At 41.5% G+C, this 16,155-nt stretch overlaps 1 protein-coding gene across 8 annotated transcripts in view; it reads left to right on the top strand.

The window, feature by feature from the left end:
• The first annotated feature begins 497 nt into the window (after positions 1–497).
• Positions 498–16,155, top strand: part of HUWE1 (HECT, UBA and WWE domain containing E3 ubiquitin protein ligase 1) — a 143,391-nt gene continuing 127,733 nt past the window's right edge. For 5 of the 8 annotated variants that reach the window (XM_029240062.1, XM_029240065.1, XM_029240063.1 and 2 more), the window contains exons 1-2: positions 2,942–3,302; positions 6,704–6,840. The gene's annotated coding sequence lies outside the window, so the exon portion shown is untranslated. Of the gene's footprint in view, positions 589–787; positions 995–2,941; positions 3,303–3,471; positions 3,491–6,703; positions 6,841–16,155 lie in introns of those variants that run through there. The other 3 variants (XM_029240058.1, XM_029240059.1, XM_029240060.1) reach the window with 3 other exon arrangements.

Here is a 16,155-nt window from a genome sequence, read left to right as displayed (position 1 = left end):
CTACCTGATCTTTTTATTCCTATGCATTCACAGATGTAGATCCTCTATAAGCTCTTTGCCAATCGCACTGTCACCCCAAATAATACCAAGGAGAAAAAGAGAATGTTTATTGAGGTCTCACTACCTCCCTGAAGTAAGAGTTTTACCTGTGTAAACTCATTATGGTAGGCGCCCCCGTCATCTCCCGCCCTCCACACAGTGTCCCCGCTTGCCCTCTCGCCCCCCATTCTTCGCTAGGCAGCTGGAGAGATTAATTTTTAAACGTTAGTCACATCAAATCACGTCACCCTTCAGCGGTTTCCATCGTGCCTCGAATCAACTCCCAATTCCTTAGTGACCCTACTATCCTCTACGGTTGTGTTTGCTGGGCCTGGAGTACCTCAGGCGCGGTCCCCCGTAGGGGACCCGGCTTCACCGCGGAGGGAGTGCCCTCCCAGGGGGCAGGGGCGGGGCTTCTCGAGCTGGGGGCGGAGCCTCAGAACGAGTATGAGGAGAGCCGGAGGGGGAGGTTTTCGACGGAGGGCGAGCGAGGGGAGCAGGTCTGAAGCAGGGCCGCGGACCCGGCACGCTCCTGCTAGTGCCGCCGAGGTGAGCGTCTTCCTCCCGGCTGGGGGGCGGGCTCTGCTCTCGCGGTCGTCCTCTGCTCCTCGCTGGGGGATGTTCCCACGGGACCCTGCGCTGAGGCGCGGAGGTGGCGGCCTTGGGGAGCCTGCGGAAGAGGCTGGTGAAGGAACCCGGCGGCCTGCCTCAGCCCTCCCTCAACCCCGCCTTCTCTCCCCTCCCCCAGGCCTCGGCCGGCGCCAGTGAAGAGAGCTCGCCGCATCTTCGGGGGCAGCCCGGCAGCGGCCGGCAGTGCGGCGAGAGAGCGGCCGACAGTGGGGATGCGAGGTACCGGCATTAGTCGTGGCCAAGTGGCCCTAGAGAGGGAGTAAAGGCCGGGCCTTCGGCGTTTCTCTCAGGGGTTCGAGGAAGGCGGCCTCAGAGGAGGGGGAAGGTGAGGGGCTGGCAAGCAGGCTTCGCGGGTAACTACTTAGGCGTCGTATATGTAGGTTTTGGTATCTAAATGGTACTACACACACACGCGCGCGCGCGCACACACACACACACATTCATTTCGGCTAATTGCTTTTTAAAAACTTAACAATATGTCTTGTAGATCTTCCTATATCAGGGAATCTAAATTTATCTCATTTATAAACAGCTGAATTGTATGATTGTACTACAGTTTATTTAACTATTTCCCGATTGATGTACATTGGCTTGTTTCCCTTTTGGGGGAGGGAAGGGGCTATTACAAGCAATGCTATAATGAATGGGCTTGTGTGTGTGTGTGTGTGTGTGTGTGTGTGTGTGTGTGTGTGTATACATATATATATTTCATGTATGAGTATTTCTGTAGGAGAAATTCTTAGAAGAGTAATCGCTGGGTCAAAATGTTTATGCATTTTGAATTTTGATAAATTTATCCAAACTGCCTTCCCAAAAGGCTATACTAATTTACACTCTTCAATGTGCGAGAATGCCCATTTTTCCACAGTTGTGCCAACACGAATTATCATCAACCTTTGTAATTTTGGCTAATTTAAAGGGCAAAAAATGGTATGTCATTGTTTTCATTTGCATTTCCCTGATTACTTGTGAAGTTGAACATATTTTTTATTTGTACGATTACAAAACTAAATAGGCAAATATCGATAGTTTTCCTATCTATAAGCAGTAAGCATTTCGAAAATTTAACACTAAAAAAACCCCATTCGCAATAGCAAGAAAAAAGAATAAAAATACCTAGAAGTAAACTACAAAACTTTATTGAGGAATATAATGAAAGAACGTTTGCATACGTGAAGAAGGGGATACTGTGCTTCTGTATAAGAAGGCTCAATTTTGTAGTGATGTCCATTTTTTCTGTGTTGATTTATAGTTCATGCAATTTCAATAAATATACCAAGTGTTTGGAACTTAATATGATTCTAAAGTTCATCCAGAAAAAATATGGCTAAGAACAACCGAGAAAATATTTTAAAGATAAGTAAAGATGGGGTACTCGTACTACCAGCTATTAAAATGTACTCTAAAGGAACATTATATAAATTAGAATAGACAGAACAATGCATTAGAATAGGAAAGCCCACAAATCGAGCCAGATTGGCTCCCAAGATTTATTGGAGAAACATTGTTGGCTAGACGTGGAAAAACTGCCATATTAAAAGCTTCAAGCACGCACTCGCCCCCAACCCCCACCCCCGCCCTGGAAGCTTGAATTTTTCCTGAGGGCAGACCTCTTTGTTTGGAGAAAACCACTTTATTGGATCTTTTGGTTATGCCAAGGTAAAGCCTCAGGAGTTAAAATTTGTGGCTTTGGAGCTAGAACTAACGATATGAGCCTTTAGTTAGATTAAGATGGATTCAGTAGCCTGCAGTGCGGCGAGGGAAGGAGTCTGGATATTATCGGTCTTAAAAAATTTTTTTTCCGATCTAATGGGCCAAAAATGTTATGTCATTGTTTTCATTTGCATTTGCGTGCTTATTGTGAGATAGAACGTCTTTTATGTGTTAGTCCAAAATATGTGATTGCTGGAGTCAGGTAACAATGGGAGATCTATTGCTCCTCTTCCAGAATGGAGTTTGGTTAATTGGTACAGCTCTGCCCGGAAGCGTGAGAATAAACAGGTTGACTTTTTAAATTTTCCTCAAGCACTAGGCTCTAGACACCTTAGATCGGGGGCGGAGGCAGTTTTCAGGACATGGCCGAGATTTGGCGCTGAGCTGTGTCATCGCGAGGTTTGGCAGCCAGCTCCGCAGTGGGTCGGAAACCTCGTGGTAGGCGAGATCCCTGCAGGACGGGAGGTTCCTCCCTTCCCCTGAAAACTCCCAGTCATTTTCATGGAGCCCCGCCTCTCTCCATTTTAGGAGCGTGCCCCAGGTCTCGCGAGATCTCGTATTTCCTAAAGACGAGGCGCGGGCGGCATCCTGCGGTGAAGTCGAAGGTCTCGCGGAGACCAAAACGTATTATCGCGATAGTTCTGACCGCGCATGCGAGAGCCGGCGGCGGTAGAGTGGCTCCGCCCCTTGGCTCTCCGTGAGTTTGTGCGTCATTTGCTTTTTGCTTCGCGTAGGGTGAGAGCTGAGCCGTAGCGACTTCAGCTTTGGTGGGAGGAGGGGTCTGTGAAGGGCTGGGCTCAGGCTGTTCCCGTCGGGTAGAGGTTCTCGCGGGATCACGCGGAGGCGGCTGCGGTTCGGCTACAGACTGCAGTAGCCGCGGAGGCGGCGGCAGCGTCTTCGGCTCATGCTGTTCCTAGCCGGTGAGTTCTCGCGGGAGCGGGGTTACGTTCTCTTGGAATCCGTTGGCGATGGCGGAGGTACCTCGGGTGGGGGGTGGCAGTGACTAGGGTCGGTTCGCCTGCTGTTAAGATGGCGGCGGAAGCTGATGTCTGTCCGGCCAGGACCCGGGACTGAGATGTTGGCTGTCCGCGTTTGTGACACCTCTCAGGTACCCGACGTTAAGGAGGTGACGATTGGCGAAAAGCCGAGGTGCCAATAAGCCGAACCTGAGGCGAAGACCACTCCGTCTCTAGTCGGTTGAGGCGACACCATTTCCCGGGCCTCAGCCGCGTGTGGGCCCGCCTTTACCCCACCAATCGGTCAACGCCTCCGTTGTCGCCGCCGCAGTGGGCGGGTTGGGAGGGGTGGGGGGCGGGAGTCCTGAAGTTCGTTGGGGAGTGGGGTTGGGGGTTAGATTTGGCAGCGGGGGAGATGGGACCAACCTACGATGACTGATTCCCTCCTCCTACCTTTTTGTGGGCTCGCCTCGGTTTTCCGCTCCTTCGGGGCCCAAATGAATCCTCTAGTTTTTCTTGAGGTGGGCTGTACTTCCCCAACTCCCATGGTCTTTGAACTAAGATAGAGCGGGTCAAGCTTTGGTGCCTCTGACGTATTCCTTCCCCATTCTCCCCTAATTCCACCGTCCCTTTGAATCGTCCTCATCTACATGGATATTTGAGGCTCGTATTTAAGAGGGAGAGTCAAAGCTTTTTCCTGTCATCCCCTCCTCGCTCCTGCTAAGGCAGAGCTTAGCCCAAGTCTCCTAATCCGTCCCGCCCCCCCCAGTTGATCCACTTGACAGAGGCATTGACTAGAGACCCTTTCCTGTTCCCTGCAGTTATTCCGTCTTCGTGGATGGAGTCATAGTAGCCTTCAAGCCTGTATGACCCTGATCGGAGCACAGGGCACTGATTTCTCCAACTCTGCTGCTCAACCATTTTTAGGTGGAACAATGAATGGGTTGGTGGTTGGATGATTGCAGTCTTTGTGACCTCTTCGTTCTCGGGGCCGTTAGCCTTTCCTTCCTCATAAACACCCACTCCCCCCAAAAAAGGGGAAAAAAAACTTCTAAAAAGGCCGTAGAGAATAACCCTCCAGTGAACTAACTTTTTGCTCTCCCCCCCCGCCCCGCCCATCCCCTTTGCAAGCTTGGGAACCGCCCCTTTTCCCTGCCTTGCTCTGAGTTCCTGTGGCCTCTTGGTCTGGACATCTTTTTTTGCTGCTAACTACCTCTTACATGTTTCTCATGTAATTGTTAAGGATTTATTACTTCTTCTGTTCCCCGCCCCCCCCATGCTGTTTTTCTGGGAGCTGAATCCCCTAGAGAGAAAGGTAGCCTCCTGTCAGTCTCCACCTCCCCTTCCCCCCCCCATGTGCTGGAAAATAAAATAGCTTTGATAGATTATGTCTTGCCCCTCAATCATTGCCCTGTTCTACTTTTTTTCTCCCCCCGCCATTCCACGATTACTATAGACAATTCCCTATCATTTGCTTCCTTTTTAGATTACATTGTTTTCTCTTAGCCCCAGAGTTGCGTATATTGAGGAGACACCAACATTTCCCACTCAAGGGAGGCAGCCTGGTATGGTAGAAATACTGTGTGCTTTGGGTTCATATCAAACTTTGTAACCTTGGGGGAATTACTTTTCGTATTCTCAGTTTTTCATCTGTATAATGGGGATAGTAGCTCTTAATAGTTGTTAGAATTAAACAATTTATAAAGTACCTGGCTTATGGTAGGCATACAGTAAATTGTGGTTACTTTTTCTTGGTGTAAAAATACGTTGGCACATGCACCTGTGTCATATGGTAGTTTTATGACCTGGGAAAGGAGATTTTTTAAAGAAACAGTTAAAGAACTGTACATTTTTAGTATATTTCTAGGCCAGTCCTATCATTTTTGTATATTTTCCCCCCTTGTAAGCCAAACTTTTTATCTCCAGTGGTTTATTATGTTTGAATGTGATTCCTACCTATGTTTCTGGTCTAGGAGTTTTAATGCAAAATCACCTTCCTGGAATGACCCCTGGCCATAATGTTCCTGTCAAGAACCACACCCAGGTGTTCTGCCTTTAGGAAGGGATGTTTCGTCCCTTGCCTACTCCCTCCTTCCACTCCTTCAAAGTCGGTCTGTCCTGTCATTCACCCTATGAAAGTAATGAAATTTGGTGCTGTGCTTTTCACAGTAAGAAAGAGAACATCTGCTAGCTAGTTTTTAAGTGTTCATACTGCTTTTCCCCTACCTCCTTTCTTTGGTCCCTCAGATCAGTGTGGGGATCTGTTATTTGGGCTTACCTGAGCAGGATAATTCCTATCTGAGAGGATTTAGAAAGGTTGTTTGGAATACCAAGCTTCTTTTCCAAAGTGAATTACTGACAGTTCTTTAATACACTATCCCCTATTGTGTTTTTGCCATTTTATATTTTCTAATACTCTTTACTAAGTAGAAGTTACTGTATTCAATTTGGATGTTAGTTTTCCTTACTGTTTATATTTTAATTAGACCAATATTAAAATGAGTGCTTTTTTCTAATTACCTTGGATGGATGATGGGGTTTGAAATAGGAATATGATAGTGAAAAGTTTACATAGGATTAAAATTTTACCATGGGTAACCATCTGTTAATTAACTATATGCAGACACTGGTTTTGCGCTTTAGGGTTTGCTTTATTTAGTTTGAAGTGCTTTGGAGGTAATGTAATTTTCCCCCTTTTTCATGGAAGGACAAGAGATCGCTTTCTGTTTTGAGATTTTGCCTTGGTGTTTTTCACAGTGGGTCAAGTAGTGATTAGAAATTAAACCTTAATTTGACTTCTGTCATTCAGAACTAGAATAAATCTGGGAATGATAATCTAGGTGTGACCTAAAAGGTTTAATTTATTCTAGGTGGTCTCTGAGAAGGGAGGAAGGAGTGGCAATACCAGTTAAAAACTGTCTAAGGTTCAGTGGCAGAGTTCAACCTGAGTTTCCAGGGTGTTTATCATTTGTTTCCCAGTATGGCCAAAAAAGCATGTATGAAGGTGAAAAATAATTTATGTGTGCAGTTTTTTTCACAAAAAATTCAACATTGTTTTAGTGTCAATTCACAACAAGGATATAACTTTGTCTATAAATAATCACTATTCCCTATAATTTCATTGGAATTGAGAGCTGAGTTTTCAGGGATGTTGTCTAAATGTCAGAAGAATTGCTTTAGCTTTGGTTCTGAATTCTTGTTGCTGCTCAAAGCAGGTCCTAAAAAATGAAAATTGTTATGTGAGGGTTATTGCTTAAGAAATAATAACTGTGATTATGTTTGAACGTTGATATAATGGTTAGCTCCCCCACACCCTAATAAATGTGTTGTGTATCTCTCCCCCTCCTTTTTTTTTTTTTTTGTAGGTCCTCCAGTAGTCTGACCTGAGTGGGTTAGCACTCCAGAGGAACCAGCAGACCAACTTGGTCAGGAAGGTTCAGGAAGCTGTTGGAGCAGTGTTGAGATTTCCTACCAGGATGAGTATGATTGGCTGTGATTTTAGGTTAGTTTTTGTGGATCTTTGTGGGTAGTATTTGTATTATACTTCCTGGAATGGAGATGGTGGGGGTGTATAATTTCCATTCTGTAATTGAGCTACTTTGGTTTCTTCCATTGTCTGGATCTGATGTGGTACTGGCTGTTTCTTGTGTTTAAATGGAGCTCATTACTAAATTAAAATTTAAATGAATTCTGTCTGTACATGATTTTTTAAGTCACTCTAAGAATCATTCAAAAAATAAAATTGCAAGATACTATGTCTAACCAATTTTTTGGAATTTTTCGAACATATAAAAATTGGATAATATAATGATCCCCCTGTGTACCCATCACCGGCTTTAACAGTTGCCAACTTGCAGCCATTCTTTTTCATCTATACTTCTACCCACTGAGGCCCCTTCCTCCCTACCCCTTGGATTATTTTGAAATAAACCCCTACTGTTGTTCTCTTTTTATTTGCAAAATATTTGTATCTAAAAGATAAAGGGCTCTTTTAAACATCAAAACCATTACCACAACTCAGAAAATTAACTGATTTTTTTTTCTTTTTCTCACTGTATTGCACTGGCTAAGACTTTCAGTATGATAAAAAATTAACTGATTTTTAAAAATATCAAATATGAAGCTAGTGTTCAAATTTTAGTTTGAATCAGGATCCAAAGAAAGTCCATTTATCACAAAGGAAGATTGATATCTTTCTTAAATCTATTTTAATCTGCAGGTTCCCTCCCTTTTCTTTTTCTTCCAATTTATTTGTTGAAGAACTTATCCTGTAGAGTTTCCCCCACATTTGGTGATTACATTCTCAAAGTGGTATCTAACCCATTCTTACTAAATTAAAGACCCTGGAGGACCCCATTATAATGGAACAATGGCAGTAATCTCCTATATCCCAGTTGGAGTTGATACTGCTGGCCTAGGCACTATCCCAAAATAACTAGTCATGGGTTCCTTTTTCTGTGGCAGAGTCTGATTTAATTGATACCTGACTTCAGTTCCATGTCTTGGCCCTGCTTACTGCTCCACATGAAAAGTAGGCCTCCTTGTGGAAGAAGCTAATGTTTCCTAGATAATGACCTGATTGTGCCTTTGGGGTTTTTCATCACGGTTTCAATTTCCTTAGGTAGTTTAGTTATTTTTATACTATCTTATAATGTTGCTTTTTATTCTTTTGATGTTGGTATCTCAGCTGCTCTGACCCATAACTTCTAAGCTTTTAAGACTTAGTGATGAGTTCCTCTGGCTGTAATACAGTTTTTTAAATGGCAATACTAAACAATTTTTGAGAGCTTCCACTTAGACATCCTGATTTTCAGCTATTACACACAACTGTAGTTTTCCTGTGGTTATTTATTGTTTCATTTTATTTCTTCTGGAAATGCTGTTCCCCCAACATAGAGTCCTTTAAACTGTTCATTTCTTTCCTTGTTCAGCATTGGCCATCATAGGATCTACTGCATGTCCCTTCCATGGTCAAAACCTGAGAATGGAAGTTGGGCACATATGCTCCAGTCAGCCTTTGACTTAAGCACACGTTGGAGGCAGAGCAAGGCCACTTGTGCCTACCTTTGAAATGAGAGTGATTACAAGTTGAAGGGGCAGAGAAGGTTAGAGGTCATGAATGAAAGTTTCTGAGGTATTTAGATGAAATATGATTGTGAATCATCAGTGCTATGGATCATGAGTTCAGGCTTTTCATTTCTTTGTTCATTAATGGAGAAATCAGATCCTTAGTTGTAAATTGACTAGGTATTAAAGAAGTGATTTCTTGGGAATTACAGTGAAATCTATTTGTTCAAGAAAATTTGAGCACATTATGTATAGTGATTAGACATTTACCCTTGTCCTGAGTTTTCTGTAGTTAGGAAGTTTGAACAATATCGCTTAAACCTTGTAATCCTGAGTTTGTGAAACTAGGATAACTAGAGTTTTGGGAGAGAGCTTTACACACAGTAGACATTTCAATATTTGAATTGTTTCCAGAATTACAAGTTTACAATGGAAATCTATTGCTTCTTTTCCCTTTTGTTGTGTGTTTTCAACCGTGGATTCAGAGTATTACTGAAATGCCAGAATTGGTTGCTTTGAAAATATTTGCCTTTCACATTCTATGTTACCTCTCTTGCAGTTTGATTAAATTGTTAAAATCTGATGTGTAGCTGTAATCATATTTGGCTGCTTTACAGTGATCTCACTATCTGTAAAGTTGACAGTAACAAGCAATTGGGTGTTTTGCTATATTGTTCTCTGACTTGTTTCCTCAATGACCGGTTATCAGATGTTTATATGTTAATGTCAGGGATAATTCAGCTCAGATTCTTTGGAAGCTCTCTCATTTGATGTGTCATAAGGGTTGAGTTGCTAAAACTTGATGTACTTGTTGACCAGCTTGGTATAGAAACAATTTCAGATAGTGAAGGAGTGGTTCTCTCTGAGTAAAACAGCTGTAGGTTTTGTTTGAGCTGTTAACCTGAGCATTTTCAACTTTTAGTTAAAAGTTTTAGTCATTTGGCTTTAAAAATTATAGTGGTGACATGGATTAGTTCCAGAATGTGATTTTACAGAAAATTGGAATTTCTTTCAACTTCTTATTAATATATCTTTAAATGGAGATTAGTATTGTAGATTGATTCAGTTTGGATTGCTGACTGGACTAGGTGAATGTGAAAATTCTTTTTCAACTCTGAGATTCTGATTGTATAATCTTAGATATTGAAAGAAAGCAGTTTTTCCTTTTCAGTAATCTTTAAGTAGTGACTGAAAGGGACAAGGAGTAGGGAGATGCAAATTATTCTGGAATGACTTCTTAGTATAATCATTTAGACTTTAAAGATTGGTAAGTGTGAACATACTGCCATGAATTTATGTACCATCTTTAGCATAACACAAATTTTAAGCCCTTATAATTAGGTACCAAGATAATTGCTCTGGAAATACTTGGGTATATTGTATTTGGTGGCTGCTTATATTTTGGAACACATTTGGAAGATTGCTTTAATGATTACTTATTTGCTACAATTATTTTCTTATTTTCCTGTCTTTATAGTGAGGTGTATTTTTCCTGGTCTTTGTTTTTTGTTTGTTTTTCTGGCCACACCGCGCATCCTGCAGGATCTTAGTTCCTTGACAGGGATTGAACTTGGGCCCTTGGCAGTGAAAGCGTGGAGTCCTGCCTAACCACTGGACCACCAGGGAATTCCCGTCTTTGCTTTTTTTGTTTGTTTGTTTTTAAACTTCCCCTACTAATTTTCTATTACTGCATTCTGCTGATTGAATTCTTATAGGTGGAAAGAGCTTTCACCACAGTGATTAAGAACCCAAACTCCCTGGGTTCAAGTTCCAACTCCATTGCTTATCAGCTGTGTCATCTTGTGAAAATTACTTAACCTATGTGCCACAGTTTTTAATCTATAAAATGGTAATAATAGTGTTACCTACCTCATAGGGTTTTTGAGAAGTTTAGCTGAGTTAATGGATGTAAAGTTCATAGAACATTAGTTCTGAAACTTTAGGGAACATCAGAATCACCTAGAGGGCTAGCTAAAACACAGATTGATGGGCCCCATCCCCAGAGTTTCTGATTCTGTAGATCGGGGTGGGGCTAGATTTTGCATTTCCAACAAGTTCCCAAGGAGATGCTGGTGTTAATGGTCAGGGAACCAGTAGAATAGAACAGTGCTTGGCACAAAGTGTTAACTTTTTATTCAGGACTACTTTCCCAGTCCCTAAGTAAAACACTTGACTCTTCAGTGCTGATTAGTACTGCCTTCAGCTAGAAGCAGTTTTGAAATCCTTCGTTGCAGTGGTTCTCAAAATGTGGTCCCCAGATCAGCATCAGCACCATCACCTGGGAACTTGTCAGAAATGCAGATTCTCAGGCTCTACCCCAGTTTTATTTTTAAAGTGTGTCTTGACTTAATCGGGGTGTCTTAGACTTTTATTAACATCTCTATTGAGGTATATAGTTCACATACCATACAATTCATCCATTTAAAGTATACAGTGGTTTTTATTTAGTACGTTCATGGTTGTACAACCATTACTACATCAATTTTAGAACATTTTCGTCATCTTTAAAGGAAACCCAGTGGCCATTAATCACTCCCCTTCTCCTTTCTCACAACCAACCACTAATCTATTTTATGTCTATAGATTTGCTTATTTGGGGCATTTCATGCAAAATGGAATCTTACCATATGTGGGAAACTTTAATGTGATTAAAATGTTTTCCTTTTATTGTTAAAAAATAGAAAACAAATATGGAAAACTACCCCCAAACAAATTTATGGTTTAATAAATTATCTTAAAGCACTTTTGTTACTACCACCCAAGTCAAGAAATAGAATTTTGCCTGTCACCCTAGAAGTCCCTCCATGTGCCCATCCCCATCACAGTATCCTCCCTCCCTCTGGAAAGTGACTACTGTTCTGACTTTATAGGAGTCACTTCTTTGCGTTCTTTTATGGTTTTAATCATACAAGTGTGCATCCCTGGACAGTGTAATTTGTTCATTTTTAAAAACTCAGTTTGTCTTTTAAGTATCCGTAGCTTCCCTTTCTTCCTTTTCTTTATACTTTGTCTATTGACAAACTCAGGCCATTTGACCTGTAGAATTTCCCAGACTGAATTTTGCTGATTGCATACTCAGTATAGTTCAATATGTTCTTCTGTCCTCTATATTTCCTAATAATTGATAGCTACATCCAGAGGCTTTATAAATTCAGATTCATTCCCTTTGGCGGTGGTGTGTTCATTTACATTTGTTAGGTTGTAGTGGTGTCTTGGATTTTTTTTCTTTTTGATGTTAACAGCCACTGCTGCCCAAAGCTTAGATCCATTATTAATTCATTGAGAGTTGCAAAATGGTGTTTTAACTCTCATTTTCTTTTCATGTATTGGCTGGAATAATTTATAGTTTATATAAGAAAGGCAGAATAAATGCTCGGGTTTTAAATTTTTTTCTGGCAACTTAACTAGTTCTGTCCCTTTGGACAAGTTAACTTAACCTATCAGTTGCTTCATCTGGGAAAAATACCTTATTTATGGGTTTATTGGGGTTAAATGTGAAAATACAAGGTGTTAGTATACTGTAGGTGGTTAGGTATATGGTAATTTCTTTAACATACTATTTCACTTAACCCCTCTGACAGCTCAAAGATGGGCAGTCACAGTGGTGAACTGATGGCCAGTTAGCAAAGCCTGTCTGGATCCTTCAAGTCTGTGGTTAAGGAGGAATGGTATTTGTTCTTTGATCATTTGGGGGCTAAGCCTCTGGCCAGTGATAACTGAACGTTCCACCAGAGTAGTTTTTTGCTTTGCCAAGCCTTTGGAGTCACATTCATACCCGCTGAATGGTCCTACCCAGTTCTGTGGTGGTGTGCAGTGCATTGATTGCCTTGATCTCCCACCCTCCAGCTACACAGCCCCCTAGTGTTTTAGTTTGTTCAAGGTTCTCCTGTAACCTTAGTAACCCATGAGTCTTCCTAATGGTTATCAGTATCACCACTGTTAACATACTTGAGTAGCACTTTTTAAAAATTTTATTTATTTTTGTTTTTGGCTGTGTTGGGTCTTCGTTGCTGCGTGCGGGCTTTTCTCTGGTTGTGGCGAGCGGGGGCTACTCTTCGTTGTGGTTCATGGGCTTCTCATTGCGGTGACTTCTCTTGTTGCGGAGCACGGGCTCTAGGTGCGTGGGCTCAGTAGTTGTGGCTCGCAGGCTCTAGAGTGCAGGCTCAGTAGTTGTGGCGCATGGGCTTAGTTGCTCCGTGGCATGTGCGATCCTCCCAGACCCAAGGCTTGAACCCATGTCCCCTGCATTGGCAGGCACATTCTTAACCACTGTGCCACCAGGGAAGCCCTTGAGTAGCACTTTTAACATTTCATATATTGTATAAAATATAGCATATGGCACATAGTAAGGCCTCAATAAACTGGAAACCATTGTTGGTTTTGTTGTTGTTATTGTTGTTAATATTATATCTTCTTTTTCCCTCTCACATCTTACTTCTCTTCAGTTCAACAAGCATTCTCTGAGTGTTTCTAAGTACAAGGAGCTAGGGACATACATTAGTATAAGAGAAGAGTATAAACCTGGATATATCCCGTATCATTGTTATAGATGCCTCTCTCTTTGTATCTATATCTGCTGCCATGTTTTACAGGGACTAGCTTGACTACTCCAGCTTAGAGTGCCTTGCAGTCTGTTGACCTAATCTGGAGCTCCAGTTCCCTGCTTCTCAAATTTCCTTAACTGTCTTGGTGAGGCCAGCCTTAAAAGGAAGTATAGTCTGGAGAGGTATAGATGTCACTTGAATACAACCTTTTACATAGAGGATTTTAGATTTTTGCTTTTTAAAAGTAAAGGCAGACTGCCTGCATGGGTGAATTCACATATCTACCTCTAGCAAAACAAATGACCAGTGGCGGTAGTCTTCTCCATGTCCAACAGAAGAGCTGGATAAGACCCTTATATTTGGTATTGTCTACATCAAACTCCTTATTTTATAGGCACAGGTTTTGGGGAAATGACTTGCCCAAGGTAACATGGCTGCTTAGGGGTGGAGTTGGCCATTGAACCAGGTTATCTAGTTTGGTATGTTTCCACTATGCTGTATCTTTCCTTGAAACTGAATTTATTATCTGTATTTCTAAATATGCCAGCAGGTGTCATCCATAGAAGTGCAAAATAAGTGACCCCCTTCCTATAAGAAAGTTAACCCAAAAAATGGAGGAAATTTAAGGGAGTAGAAAGGTAAATGAGAAAGTCAGAAGTTCAAAGAAGGCTTAGTTTCTTTTGCCCTTTTGACTATGGTTATTACTTTTCAACATAAGGTCAATTTGGAGCTCTTTCATGGGACAATTCGATTTGGTTGCATGTTTTCATGCATATTTATGGATGCTATAAATCTATAGATGTGACTAAATTTCCTGCTTGTAAAACTTTCAAATTAAAGTGATGTTTTCTAAGCTTATCTTTTTTTCCCTTCCTTTTCAACTGTTTTAAATTATAAAAGTAACGTTTGCTATTTAAAAAAAAAAGATTCAAACAAAATAAACATTTCAGTTAAAAATTAGTACCCCCCCACAAATGATGGTCTCCTTTTATATCTGTTAACAATGTGTACATATTCTTTTATAGCTTTTAACGTTTACATACTATGCTTATCCATTTATGTACTATACGTATTTTTATACTTTAGACTATATGGCTGGACTCCATTCTTTTTAATGGTTGCGTTGCATCCCAAAAGCATGAATCTGCTATAATTTCATCATTCCCTGTTGTTGAGCCTTGGAAATAGAATTCATCCTGAGTCAAAGGGTGGTACCCATTTAATTTTTTGACAGGTACTGCCAAAATGACCTCCAGAAAGGCTATATAGAATTGCCATTTCCACCGAAGTGTTTGTGAGTGTCCTTTTCTCCACCTACATTTGCCAAAACAAGATACAGTTGGTCCTTTTAATTTTAACCAGTCTGTTGAGCGAGAAATCACATCTCCTTGTTTTGATTAGCATTTTTGTAGTTACTAATAAAGATAAGCAAATGTTTATATCCTCTGCAAATTACAAGTTCCCTTTTACTTGGTTTTCAATAAGATTGTCTTAGTGAGTTTTGGGTGTTCTTTGTATATTAGAAATATTAACCCTTTATTTTTCCTGTTGCAGATATTTTCTATGGTTTGGAATTTTTATGTAGTCAAATTCTTTTGTTTATGGTTTCTAGGTTGCACATCTTTCTTGGGAGATATTTTCTTTGCCAAGATTACAAGAATAATTCCCTGCGTTTTATCTTCTAATACTTTTTTTTTTATTTTTGCGGTACGCGGGCCTCTCACTGTCGTGGCCTCTCCCGTTGCGGAGCACAGGCTCCGGACGCGCAGGCTCAGCGGCCATGGCTCACGGGCCCAGCTGCTCCACGGCATGTGGGATCCTCCCGGACCAGGGCACGAACCCGTGTTCCCTGCATCGGCAGGTGGACTCTCAACCACTGCGCCACCAGGGAAGCCCCTTCTAATACATTTTTTTAAAAACTGTATTTATTTATTTATTTATTTATTTTTGGCTGTGTTGGGTCTTCGTTGCTGCGTGCAGGCTTTCTTTAGCTGCAGCGAGCGCGGGCTGCTCTTCGTTGCAGTGCGCGGGCTTCTCATTGCGGTGGCTTCTCGTTGTGGAGCCTGGGCTCTAGGCACGCGGGCTTCAGTAGTTGTGGCATGTGGTCTCAGTCGCTGTGGCTCATAGGCTCTAGAGCACAGGCTCAGTAGTTGTGGTGCATGGGCTTAGTTGCTCTGTGGCACGTGGGATCTTCCCGGCCCAGGACTCGAACCCGTGTCCCCTGCACTGGCAGGCGGATTCTCACACACTGCGCTATCAGGGAAGCCCCTAATATTTTTTAATAGTTTTTTTTTTTAAGTTGGAATTTGGCCAAGTAGCAAACTGGGTTGGTTACTTTTTGCTCTATAGGTTTTGAGAATAATTCAGGTTGTTCATGTTTAATACCTTTAACATTTGTCTTGAACTGAAGGCATAGTGTTATAGACAGTGTTTTAAGGGATCTTATTTATTATATTTCCATTTTACACATGTTTGAGGCCCAGATTGTCCTAAAGTCACAAAGTCAGTTTGTGTCAGGGAACTAGAGTGCCTTTGCATACTATTCTTACATTTTTAGCAAACACCTTTCAGTTATAAATGTTTTAAAGCAGCAGATTGTTCACATTGTCTGGTTTATTTAAAGAACATTGGAAATGACCGTGTGCCGGGCTGTATGTAGTGGTGTTTAAATTTACTCAAACAGAGCCAGTTTAGTCTATATGTTGGGACATAATCTTTTTTTCTAAAGGCTTTGTTTTAAAGCTTTCTTATCAGTGAACTAATTTGATCCTTGTAACAAACCTGTGAAGTTGGAATTGTTTTCAATTCTGAAAGGAGTTTGCTGCCATGTTGATAATTGCTATAAATAACTTATTAACCATGTAAAAGAATCTTTGTTCCTTCCAAATTCATTAAAAGTAGCTCAGAATAGTTGAGGTACACTTAAAATTTTTGATTCTTAAGTGGCATGGCCCGAACGTTATTTAGTAGACTAACCTTTGGAGAACTATAACTAACTTGAGAGTGAGACCTGGAGCTTCCTAATCTTGTCATCAAAGTTAAGTTTATGTCCGTAATTAAGGCAAACAGTTTGGAGATTAATAAATACTTTATGTTCTTCATATGCAGATAACATGTAGAAAGGCTGGGGAAAAAAACAGCTTTTTTTGGCTCTTGATCTGTGTGTGTGTGTGTGTGTGTGTGTGTGTGTGTGTGTGTGTGTGTGT

This window comes from Monodon monoceros, unplaced genomic scaffold (genome assembly GCF_005190385.1).
Source record: "Monodon monoceros isolate NGI ecotype Baffin Bay Population unplaced genomic scaffold, NGI_Narwhal_1 Super_Scaffold_22, whole genome shotgun sequence".
NCBI classification, from domain to species: domain Eukaryota; kingdom Metazoa; phylum Chordata; class Mammalia; order Artiodactyla; family Monodontidae; genus Monodon; species Monodon monoceros.
Note: the sequence above shows the minus strand (reverse complement) of the source record. Positions and strands in the feature narration are given on the sequence as shown.